The 13,095-nt window shown below is 45.6% G+C and overlaps 1 long non-coding RNA gene across 3 annotated transcripts in view; it reads right to left on the bottom strand.

Annotated features, from left to right (window-relative positions):
* The window catches only part of LOC137636155 (uncharacterized), a 48,743-nt gene that overhangs the window by 22,896 nt on the left and 12,752 nt on the right, over positions 1-13,095 (bottom strand). For all 3 annotated transcript variants that reach the window (XR_011042968.1, XR_011042967.1, XR_011042969.1), the window contains exon 2: positions 9,526-9,593. This is a non-coding gene — a long non-coding RNA (uncharacterized lncRNA). The remainder of the gene's footprint in view (positions 1-9,525; positions 9,594-13,095) is intronic.

The following is a 13,095-nucleotide window of genomic DNA, read 5'->3' as shown; positions in this document are numbered from 1 at the left end:
TGTGTTTACATGGAGTACTTGAGTACCTGCTCGACAGATGGCGCTGTTGATGTACACCCCCACCTGTATAGCGATCGCTGGCGTATTTTGTCCTTAGGTTTTTCTGTCGGGCAGCAGAGCTGACAGCTTATATGATCACCGGCTAAGTTTAATATGACAAATTCGAAGATAATTTGTATTTTTCCTAACCATACAAACCTTAGCTATTTACAAAGGGTTATTACTTTTAGCGTAGCTGAAATGGCGAGCCATTAGAATTTAACGAGGGTGTATTACCCCCGCGCTAGTTAGCGGGGGGGTAGGGGAGTGGTAGCTAGCTACCCCTCCTCCCCCTCACACACAGGTGAATACTCACTTTCACTTAGAGGTAGGACTTGTCTTGGGGGACAGGGCTGGCGGGCAAATATGTGTAAATAGCTAAGGTTTGTATGGTTAGGAAAAATACAAATTATCTTCGAATTTGTCATTTGTTCCGTAACCGAAATACAAACCACGCTATTTACAAAGGGTGACTTATCCCTTAGGAAGGGTGGAAAGTCCCCAGCCATACTGGCTTTGGCTTTACCCGGGGACTCAGAATCCGAGTGAGTCGCACTCGAGAAAAGGAGTCCCTGCACCTCACAAGTTCCTTGCACCGCAAGGAACCATGTGGCCTACGTAAGCTTGTGTGTGAAGGAAGAAGTGTGACCCGTCCTAGGCAGTTGACCTGGAGTTCCAGAAGGAACTCTGGGTTAGGACGTTCCCAATACCACCTCGTCAGGGTATGGGGGACGCGACAGTATTGACTCAATACTCGGAACACAAGGAAGCATGGTTTACCTGCAGAGGTTCGAGGTCAGCTATGCAGAGACCAGGATGCTGCTTCCCCGTAGAGGGGATGATGAAGAAAGAAGTAAGGGCCAGACATACTTCTTTCGTTCATGCAGACTAAAACCTGATAACAATGCCCTCAACCTTCTGCTACCTGTCCAAAAAGGAGCCTGAGGTTAGACCAGCTGTTGTGTAGCCACCACAGAGCGATAGAAAACGTATCGAGACTCCTGTGGGTCACGCCCTGCAGGAAGCGGGCTGCGAAGGTCATCAGACGCTTCCAGACTCCAGCTTGTAGCACCTGCGTCACAGAGTAGTATTACTCGAAGGCGAGGGACGTTGCGATGTATCCAACATCGTGCTGTAGGGCGACGTGACGGGGGAGGGTCTGAAGACAGGTCGAGATGAATGTCCTTGAGTCCGGGCTGAAGAGGTATACTGGTGACTCTCCCCCCATGTCCTCCTTGTGTTCCCAAATCGGCTGCAACTGAGGCCAAACTGCAGCTGTTCCCAGCGCTAACCTCTCGATTCCTGTACTGGCAAGAAAGAGAAGGTCTTGGGACATCAGACACAGAATGGAGACTCAAAATCTTGAATGAATCGGACCGAAGGGTCGGGACCCTCAGATTCTGAGTCTAGCCAACAACTCAGGAGCGAGCCTGAATGTTGCCTTCCCCTCTTCCTTAGAAAGGGGGGGAGTAGTAAGAGACCAAGAAGATTGCTTACACACTGGCCGTGGCCAGAGTGAGCAGAAGACCCAAGGCGGAATACAATCCGAGGCCTGTCGTAAAAGGGTCTTGAGAAGATCTCTTAAAGGACTAAAAGTCCGAGCCATGCTCCAAGTTGGAGGTCTTCCTCCGACTAGGGCAGGGACGATCGTAGCTTCGCATGAGCGAGGATAGATCCAGCGGGCAGGAAAAAGTTATTCCTTTAAGCCTGAAGGTCAGGGAAAGGCTGAGCGACAGGCTTCATTGCCGAGAGCGGAAAGGAGTTTCCTCCCGCCGAAAGGCAATAAGACCGTTATTGCTGGAGAAGAGGCCTCACGGGAAGAGGTATATCTCCCACGGCACCAACCACCTTAGACTCTTCACTTTGCCTGGGAGACCCCTGTGGATGACTATCGCAGATGACGCGACCTCCGTACCGCGACTGTAGCGGGTTGTCTCTTCTAGAGGAGGAAGCGTAGTGTCTCCAGGCATGAAGCCGAAGCGACGCCCCGGTTCGGGAGAGATGTCGCAGTGTGGTTGCTTGAGTAGTCTGCGCCGTGGGAGAAGCTCTCCCGGGAGTTCCGTCAGGGGAAGCAGAGGGTCCAGAAACCGTTCTGCGCATAGTCCCAGTGGAGCTCTCCCATTGAAAGGTTGACAGACAACCTGGTTTTGTTGAGACCCATTGTCCGCAGACAAAAAGGAGGGAAGACGCAGGCGTCGAAGTTGTCCCACCATCACCGGAATGCATCTTGCCAGAGTCTCGGGGTCTGAGACTGGGGGGAAAACTAGCGGAAGCTTGAGGTTCCAAGCTGTCGCGATCAGGTCCCCCAGACCAGCACTTGCTGGTTACCCAAGGTCAAAGACCCCTAGGTACACTCTCTCTATGAGGCTCTGCTCGGATAGTCTGAGAGAAACATTCCCCTGCCTGGAATGAGAGAGCCGATGGTGGAATTGAGAGAATCTCAATCATCCCGGTATCTCTACTGCAAGATGTGAAGGTGTGAAAATGCGTCCCCTGCTGGTTAGCATGAAGTCGACACGCAACGGGGCGACTTGGCAGGAGCGGTAGGATCTGAAGAGGGGCCAGACTAAGGCCCTTAAGCCTGCCTGAATGATGGAGAGGTATCCTTCAGGTCTTGACCATAGGCCTGGACCGGAACATGCCCCCCCCCCCCTTTCCTTTGACGAGTCCGAGAACCGCATCAAGAATGTGGGGAAAGGACGAGAATATCCACTACCATCAAGAGGCTCCATAGGTCAACACCCATTGCAGGTTTAATAGTTCCGCTGGTCCCATAGGGCCAGGGAGTCCGGTTAAACATTGCCTGAAGCCACCGGAACTTGGATCGCCCCACATGGAACTTATCCTGAGGCGACCGTTCGGACTATAAACGGGTCAATGAGGAAAGAAGAACTAGGAAACGTTCCAAGGTAGGGCTGAAAACTCTGCTTGACTGAGAACAGGTACTGCGACTCTCCTCAGTCTTGCCACAGTCAACCGAAAGGAAGGCTCGGAGGATGTGGTAACAGAATCTGGCGTCCCCAGGTGGTCACCCATCCAAGTACCGACGTTGCTTAACCTCGCTGGACGGATGAGAAGCGGGGTTTCCAACGTGGTAAGGCGGTTGACTCAATATCATGGCCAGATACTCCAGATGTTGAGGCAGAGGAAGAGAAGGCTCCAAGCAAAATACCATGAGCCCACACTCATGGTCAGCATTCAGAAGCTTTTCCCGGCGCTGAAGAAGGTCGAAACCCGAGCCTACCGGAGTTGACCAGCCCTCCAAACACCAGAGGAGGCGGAAGTCTGCACCTGAGCGGCCAAGAGGAAGGCAGGGAGAGTTCTCTGGGGAAACAAACCTGCTATGCCACGGCGGGATAGCCACACTGCATCATAAGCAGGAATACTTGCAGTTTAGGCTGAAATCGACGAGCACCCTGGAAGATGGATGGAATGGAAACTGCAAGTACCCGTCCTTCCGATCCAGGGTTAAAGGAGTCCTGTCGCCTCGTTACCAGTCTGATCGATTCTGCTGGTCTACGCTGGCCGAAGTTTGTTCGACAAACTTGATCAGGGCTGAGAGGTCGACTATGGACATCCCCTCTCAGATCCTTCCTTACAAGAAAGGATCGACTGAGGGGGCCGGGGGTGAAGCCGTCGATGATCCTAAGGAAGACCTTCGCCTAAGGTATGGATCATTCTGCCCAACCGGGCAACTCTGCTGATGCTATGGCATAGAGGTTCAGAGACACTGAATTCGCTGACAGAGACGGCAGGCGCGATATCCTTGGCTACTCACAGAGATTGTGCGGGAATGGGCATCGGGAAGCTGTCATTCGGATGAGTAACCTTAAGCATCCTCCCAGCGAAAAAACCTGCAATCCTAGAGTTCGTGAACTCCTTTTAGGACTATGCCCCCCCGGGGGAGTCTCCCGTGCCATCTGTTCCTGACAGGAGGAAACTGCAATTGGACACCTTGTCCCAGTTGTCGTAGCCGATAACTTAGGCCGACGTGGTTGAAAGAAAAGGGAGCTGGAGCCCTGCAGAGTCTGGAAGAAAGCGCCTTGGAGGAGTGAAACCGGAAGTCGATTTACTCCGCACAGCAGATGTTTAAGTCTCTGTCCTTGGGCAAAGACAAAACTCTTCTCAAGGATGGAAGGGTGTCTGAGGTCGTTGACCTCCACAGATGAGACACCCGAAGGAAGCCTTCAGTCAGTGCGTCCAGATGGTACAACATCGAGCTTGTCCGCAAGTAGATACTTAACGACGAAAGGCCAAGGTGCCTGAGCTCGAGAGGAGGAAAGTACCCTTGATCTTCCTGTAGCTTCCTTGAACCAAACCTCGGGCCATAACCGAGGAGGGAAAGAACCTGGTAAGCTCCCAGAGGAAGAGGTAAGCAGTCACCCCTTGTCCGATGGAGAAATCTTCAACGGAAAGCCCCCCCGCCAAAAATCCTTCCAGGGCGGGAGAAGGAGAGAGTACTCGTGCAGGAGAGGGGACCCTCGAGACCAACCTCTTGGGAACCAACTTCGCTCTGGGGGAAGTCACCACGAAGTCCACTCCTCTCTTTCTCTTCAGCGTAGGAGAGACAGCCGCTGGTTTGTTACCCTGGCCGATGAGTGCTGGTTTCATAACCCTCATTAACGCCCGTGCCAGCGGATCAAACCATGTCTGCTGCTCCAAGGACACAGAGTCCGAAATCCTCGCTAAGGTGAAAGGGATCGGGCGATCCTTTGGAGAGGACACGACGGTTCCTGCCTGAAAAGAAGGTGGGAAGAATGCTGTACTGACCTGTCTTCGTCCTGCACTACCAACCTGTGCTTGGATGGAGGTGATCCCGAGTGCCGCCTAGGAGCACGCGTCCCTGCTGCTACCACCGGCTGTGGAATTCGCCGCGAACTATGGTCGCGCGGGCGCACAGGCGAGTGGTCACGCGGGCGCGCAGGCGAGCGGTCGCGCGGGCGCGCAGGCGAGCGATCGCGCGGGTGCGCAGGCGAGCGATCGCGCGGGCGCGCAGGTGAGCGATCGCGCGGGCGCGCAGGCGAGCGATCGCGCGGGCGCGCAGGCGAGCGATCGCGCGGGCGCGCAGGCGAATGGGCGTGACGGCGAGGGATCGTGCTGCCGCGTAGGTGAAGAAGATCGCTGGCGGTAAGCGATGGCGAGCAGCATGTGTAGGTGAATGATCGCGTGATAGGGTGCGATGGTGATCAGCATCCGCAAGAGGGCGAGCGTTCAGGGTTGTGCGATGAGGAGCAGCATGCGTAAGCGGGCAATCGTGCAGGGTTGTGCGATGGCGAGCAGCATGCGCAGGTGAATGATCGCGTGAAAGGGTGCGATGGTGATCAGCATCTGCAGGAGGGCGATCGTTCAGGGTGGTGCGATGAGGAGCAGCATGCGTAAGCGGGCAATCGTTCAGGGTTGTGCGATGGCGAGCAGCATGCGCAGGTGAATGATCGCGTGAAAGGGTGCGATGGTGATCAGCATCCGCAAGAGGGCGATCGTTCAGGGTTGTGCGATGAGGAGCAGCATGCGTAAGCGGGCAATCGTTCAGGGTTGTGCGATGGCGAGCAGCATGCGCAGGTGAATGATCGCGTGAAAGGGTACGATGGCGATCAGCATCTGCAGGAGGGCGATCGTTCAGGGTGGTGCGATGAGGAGCAGCATGCGTAAGCGGGCAATCGTTCAGGGTTGTGCGATGGCGAGCAGCATGCGCAGGTAAATGATCGCGTGAAAGGGTGCGATGGTGATCAGCATCCGCAGTTGAGGGTCGCGCGATGGCGATCAGCATCCGCAGTTGAGGGTCGCGCGATGGCGATCAGCATCCGCAGTTGAGGGTCGCGCGATGGCGATCAGCATCCGCAGTTGAGGGTCGCGCGATGGCGATCAGCATCCGCAGTTGAGGGTCGCGCGATGGCGATCAGCATCCGCAGTTGAGGGTCGCGCGATGGCGATCAGCATCCGCAGTTGAGGGTCGCGCGATGGCGATCAGCATCTGCAGTTGAGGGTCGCGCGATGGCGATCAGCATCCGCAGTTGAGGGTCGCGCGATGGCGATCAGCATCCGCAGTTGAGGGTCGCGCGATGGCGATCAGCATCCGCAGTTGAGGGTCGCGCGATGGCGATCAGCATCTGCAGTTGAGGGTCGCGCGATGGCGATCAGCATCCGCAGTTGAGCTAGTAGCTGGCGAACCATGTTCCTTCAGAAGTGTTGGAGAACGTTGGCGTGCCAGCTGTAACACACGTGGGCGATCCGGAGATCGCTGGCGAGCTGATGATCGCTGACGAGCTGACGATCGCTGGCGAGCTGATGATCGCTGACGAGCTGATGATCGCTGACGAGCAGAAGGCTACGCGTGGAAGCCTGCGCAAAGAAGAGTCCTTGACCCCGACCTGAACCGAAGTTCTAGATCGCGAGGGCGAACGTGGGCGCACAGGGCACGTAACAGGAACCGCAGGGAAGATCATCTTGAAAGCGCTGACGAACAGGAGAGCGCTGACGAACAGAAGGGCGCGCAGGGAAACCCTGACACGCAAGGGAAGAACCCCCGTGGGGGCAACCCTTTGCCCCGAAGGGATCGTTGTCCGCCGGGAGACTGATGTCCGTCGGAAGACCGCTGTCCGTCGGGAAGACCGTTGTCCGTCGGGAAGACCGTTGCCCGTCGGAAGACGAGATTAGACTGCTGTCCATCTGCACCAAGACGGAAGATCGAGAAAAAGAAGTTGTAGGCTGCAAACGGAGATTCAAAAAGGCGCCTCAAGCACCCTTATAGGGAGATGAGAGGCCCTTACGACGAGGCGGACGGAGGGCCTTACGGCGAGGGAGGCCAACAGCAACAGAAGAAACCTCCGAAGAGGAGTCTCTATGAGTGTACTCTCTCGCGAACGAAAGAGAAACACTTCGTGGAAGAGACTGGTCAGCCAGTGACCTAAAAGGGGCAATCCTCCGAAGAGGAGCTCCTGCAGTTGCCCAGCCCCTTGAGCGAAACTGCAGGTGCGACCGCTCAGCACCAAGAGCATAGTCGCACGAAAAAAAGGCAAGAGAAGAACCCCCCAAAAGAGGAAAAGCTCAAGCCTGGACATGAAAAAACTTCCCTCGGAAGGAAAGTTATCTGCCCAAGGAGGCAAGCCTCCTGACTGTTCTAAAATGAACTGGAGAGCTGTCCGTCGACACGGGAGTACTACCAGTAGAAGGAGACACGCCCCTGACGACAATACAAGGGGGGAGGCAGCAACAGCCGAATCCCCAGGACTCAACCAGACAGCTCACACCGTTGCTATATTACAGAAACGAACTAGATCGGTAACTGTAAAAAAATAAAACAAATAATATTAGTACACATTCATTCCCCCGGGAAGGCTCCGAAGAGGAATCCCGAGGAAAAGGAACAAGAATTACACAACAGGCACGTGCCCTCACAACCACTTACACTCGCGGAAGGAGAGCTGTAACCAAAACAGAATTATAACAATTATAATTATGTAACTATGTAATTATGTAATTTAAAAATGAATGAACACTAAAGAAAAAACGAAAACCCCGAAAGGAATCGTTCTACAAGCTGAAAAATAAACAACTACAATTAGATTCATAAACTAATTGAGACAAAATGTACGGCGTAGCAATCCCACCCACACGGGAAGGAAGCTACAAGGGCGTAGTAAAACATAGTAAAAGGGTGAACGACCTCAAGAGAGAGAGAGAGAGAAAGACCGAAGTCAAACTCGATCGCAACCCATAAAATTAGGCCGTGGTGGCCTAACTGCCGAGGCCTCCACGTAGATATCGTACACTACACACACACATCTGAAAAGGAAACTTACTTATTTCTATACTCAAATATATATACAAACATGAAAACATGTTTACATATATATTGAGTAAAAGAAAAGTAAGCGATTAAGTAAAGACAAAACAGACAATGGCTGCCAAGCGAGGACCAAGACAGAGACGTCTGTCACAGTCCGAGCCAAAAGTGAAAGTGAGTATTCACCTGTGTGTGAGGGGGAGGAGGGGTAGCTAGCTACCACTCCCCTACCCCCCCGCTAACTAGCGCGGGGGTAATACACCCTCGTTAAATTCTAATGGCTCGCCATTTCAGCTACGCTAAAAGTAATAACCCTTTGTAAATAGCGTGGTTTGTATTTCGGTTACGGAACAAATTGAAAATTTTAACACCCAAGTTCCAACTTTGCTGATATCATATCCATATTAAACGACAAGCGTTTGTACTCATGTAGGAACAAAATACAGATTTGAATAAAAGTCTATATTACATAAGATTTCAGTTGACTTAAGTTTACTTCTGTGTGAGAGACAATCTTTTTCAGTACAGTATATATTGTATGAATTGATTTCTACTACAGTACGTAGGCAAATCTCAAGCTGTATCAAATTCAACCTAACCTAACCTTACCTAAGAGAGCTGAGTATTCTTACAGGGGGGGAGCTACACCTCTCCTATAGTAACCTCATAAGACGACACAGGTTTAGGTCGGTGGAACACAGGTATAATAAAATAAAGGAAACTTAAATAACCTGGTCACACCCACTTAATATAGATTAAAAGGGCATGGCCTCATTACTTAACCCTTTTACCCCCAGGCTATTTGGAACTTTCCAACCCTTAACCCCAAGTGGTTATTTTTATTCAAGCACATTTTGCAGTATATTTCTTTTTAAATTGCTCGAACAGCCTTAATTTTTGTCATAGAGAGGTCAGTTTAGTTTAGTCGGTGTCTATATTTTATGCTCGCTGGAGGAACTGGCCGCTGATATACAAAGGCTCCGAAACCTCCAACTCACAAGACATGACCTAATGAATGAAATATACATTTCAGGGGAAGAGGATCCCCATATTTTGTGCAATTTTTCGTGGATTTATTATGCGTCCCAGAGAATAACGTATATAGAAAAAAAAGGTTAGTTTTACCATTAATCATCAATTCGCCAGTAAATCTTCCCTTACCCTGAACCCATGCTTCCCACTGACTGGCCCCATTGCTGTAGGATATATTGGGGTATATCTTATTAACTATTTATTTGCAAGGGAAATAATGGTTGGAACCTTTGTATATCAGCGACCAGTTCCTCTTGTGTTGATTAAGAATGGACATCCACTTACCTAAACTTTTGCCCCTAACCTAACTTACAAGCTGTGTCCTTACCTAGTTACCTAATGCCGTATTCTAAGTTAGCCGTAAGTGTACATGCAGGTGGCCGCTATCCTACATACACCACAGTTTGGGACAATCATTAACAGGACAGACGGAATTATAGCTCATAAATTTCACACACAAAATCCCAAATATATGCATTTCATTTAAATTACGTTTCAAGCGTGTCCCTAGGAATTACGCAGGATGCTGAAAATGGCATAAAATACCAAAAATTACCTAATGACTAGGTTGACGAATAAAGAGAATGAGTTTTGTGAGTATTGTGTTGATAAAGAAAAAATAAATATATATATATATTTAACCATCGCATAAGTTAAGATGTTAATATTACCCTTAAAGTTGAATTAAACACGTGGCGCCGGCTTCCTCACTCACTTTGTTTACATTTATGGGCGTCGTCTGTTGAAGAAGAAAGTGGTTTAGGTTGCGTTCTGTTTTATAATTAAGAAATTTTATACATATATTCATTGTTTTATTCAAACTACTATTACATGTTATAATATTAGTAATAAAAATAATAATATTAAAACACATTTATCTACATTTTCTGAAATAATATTTATTTTATAGATCGTTTTTTTTTTATGTTTTGGTCTAATAATCTGTTTAAGTTCAGGTTTCTGGTTCATTCCTGGTTCCTTGATAGGTGCAAAGCTTCTAAGCTTATTTTTATTATTGTTTTTAAGTTTATGCCTTAAATAAATTAATACCATAAAGAGATTCTCAATCTGTACTTTTATTCCCTTCTACCTTAAAATTAGATAGGATAACACCTTGCTATCATCAGTTTTGGCAACCTATTGTGGTCTGTTTGGATTTCTTAAATTCTTCTTTTATATGCATTGCCCTACCTATAAATGCAGCCAGATCCCTGCTAGGATTTTTCAGCGTACCTAAACTTATTTCTACATTCTTCAGCTGTCCTAATTTTGGGCATAAAAATAAATGTTCGGTAGTATCTTCATCTTAGCACAGGTCACACAAATCATCTTCATATTTTCCCCTGAAATTTGCTTTTAAGTTGAGCATATATATAATCTTGTCTTCATTACAAGGGATGCCTTACAAAATTCTTACGTCAATTTGACTAGTTTGTTAACAGCACCCCATAACTCAGAGGAACTCTCTCGCCTTATGCATGTATACCGGGAAATATCTGCTGTCTGATTGGCTGGTTGTAGTGTGACTTCACACACTCGTATTTATGAATGAATGTTGCGTCGAAGGCCCAGTGGCGTTATACCTATACATATTTCAAAATATTTAGCCCTTAAAAATTTGTATTTAACTAAAATAATCTTTTTAAAAGTATTCATTTTTAAAAAGATAAATAATAGATCTTAATAAAGGTCATAAGTTTAATAAATTTGTCATATTTGAAGGAATAATTGACCCTCATTCTGGCTACGATGTTATATGTAAGTGCGTTTGTGTGTGTCTGAAGTCGTAGTAAATGAAATCAGTAACCAATCAGAGCTGGGGAAGATGTAGCCAATCAGAAGGCTAGAATGCACCGCTAAGAGATTCGATGATATGAGTTGCTGTTTGAGAAAGCTGTCCAAATTTTCGTAATTACGTTGATACAGCATAGATTTATTATCATCATATCGAGGTAAATATATTGAACAGATCAATTAATCGAATCATTAATTAAGAAATACGTCATTGTAAGGGTTATTTATAATATATATATTCTTTTAGATAAACTATTGCTTAAAGTTGCAAATTTTATTAATTAAACTCGAAAACAATCATCTCGTAATAAAATTGATCTTTAAATACATACAATTGTTATTTTATGATATGTGAAAAAAAAGAAAGAAAGATAGGATGAAAAAAAACCTCATTAGCTAGAGCGTTTGCCCGAAATCGTCAGTAAATCTGACTTTTTTGTCAACAGCAGCCCATAAGTCGGAGGAACCCTCTCGCCTTATGGATTTTTAGCGGGAAAATATCTGGCCTCTCATTGGCTAATTCGTCCTCTGCTGTGATTGGTGAATGTATATGACGTCATACAATCGTAGTTTTATGAATGAACTCGACTGAGCAGGAGTGAAATATCTATACTTATTTTAAATAAGTTAATAATTACAAATTGTAATTCTTATTTTAATAAACTTATGATAGAGTTAATTATATACTAAAATAAATATTGAATCATGTTCATAAGTATAAGCTATTAAAATAAGTTATTTTTGAAGAAATAATTAACTTAGTTTTGGCTACGATGTTAGACGCGTAGTAAAAATTTGTAAGAGAGCTCGGGACGTCTGCGCTGCTGTTTGTGAAACCTACCCGAATTTCCGCCACTATTTGAAAAGATTTTTCGTTTTAAGGGTATTAGAGATAACTTTTCTTCAAAATATATGGAAACAATACTTTATAAGATGTTTTTTATAATATATTCTAGAAAAGGAATAAATTCTTATACTAGCTCATTATTTTTATGAAGAAAATGAGTCTGAGACGTCAAGATCTGTTTGCTGGTTGAGTAGGAAGAAGGTTTGACTGAGTGACACGTAGCTAATATTCGATATTCAAACAGATACTATTATTATATCGAGCTTAAATAGTGTAAGAGCATGACAGTAATTCGTATTTTGTTACATTCATGGTAAAATGTAATTGAACAAATGTTTAACAAATCATACGTTTTATTAAGGAAATATGTCGTCATAAAGGGTAGGAGTAAATACTGTATCTCAGATAAATTAAGACTTAAACATTGTACATTTTATAGAAACAAACTCAAAACAATATTTAGTAATAAAATGTATCTTAAATATATAATTTTTGTAGTTATTATTACAATAAATAATAAAGAAATAGGATGAAAGGGATTTGGTAAAAATTTCGAATGAATTTGACTAGTTCGCCAACAGCAGCTCATAAGCCAAAGGAACCCTCCTACCTTATGCATTTTGAGCGGGAAAATGTCTGGCCTCTCATTGGCTGATTCTTCCTACGCTCTGATTTGTGGATTATATGACGTCATAAAATCCACTGGTAATCGTAAAAAAATCTGTACTTATAATATATAAATTATGACTCATAAATTATGTGTGTTATCAAAATTAACAAAATAATAAATAAATTAATAAATAATTAATCTTTTTAAAGGACAAAACTTAAATAAATACGTCATATTCGAAGGAATACGTAACTGTGTTCTGGCTACGATCTTGAGAGTGCGTATGGTATGTCCGCAAAGCTGCATGAGCGAAGACATCAACCAAACACAGCTAAGGAAGAATCTGGCTGGGTTAGTGTAAAAAACTTATACTTCTTTTAGATAAATTACGATTAATAATTTACAATTTTATATTGAAATAAACTACAAATAGTTATAAGTCAGTAATAAATAAATACTGGATCGTGGTAAAGTGCATAGTTGAATAAAAACGTCATATTGGAAAGAATACTTGACTGTCCTTTTGGCTACGATGTTGGATGTGCGTGCGTATGTCTGTATGAGTTGCTGTTTGAGAAACCTACCCGAATTATCCTTATTAAAATGTCACTAAACCTTTAAAATGGGAAGACTTAGCTGGATTTTTTTTTAGTTTTTAAGGGAATTAGAAATAACTTTTCTTGAAAACATATGGAAACAATACTTCATAAGATGTTTTTATGATATATTCTAGTAGATGAATAAATTCTGATTAGTAGATCATTATTTTCATTAAGAATAGGCCTACGTCTTTCATACTTAACAAGAGTGGGATAATTCTGTTTGCTGGAAGTATTGAGTAACAAACACGTAGCTATTATTCGATATTCAAACAGATGCTATTATTATATCGAGGTTATGTAATTTAAGAACTACAGTACATGAATGTAATTTGTATTTTGTTACATTTATGGTATTAAGTAATTGAACAAATAAATGGTTACCAAATCG

The sequence above is a fragment of the Palaemon carinicauda genome, unplaced genomic scaffold (assembly GCF_036898095.1).
Source record: "Palaemon carinicauda isolate YSFRI2023 unplaced genomic scaffold, ASM3689809v2 scaffold241, whole genome shotgun sequence".
In the NCBI taxonomy this organism is placed as follows: domain Eukaryota; kingdom Metazoa; phylum Arthropoda; class Malacostraca; order Decapoda; family Palaemonidae; genus Palaemon; species Palaemon carinicauda.
Note: the sequence above shows the minus strand (reverse complement) of the source record. Positions and strands in the feature narration are given on the sequence as shown.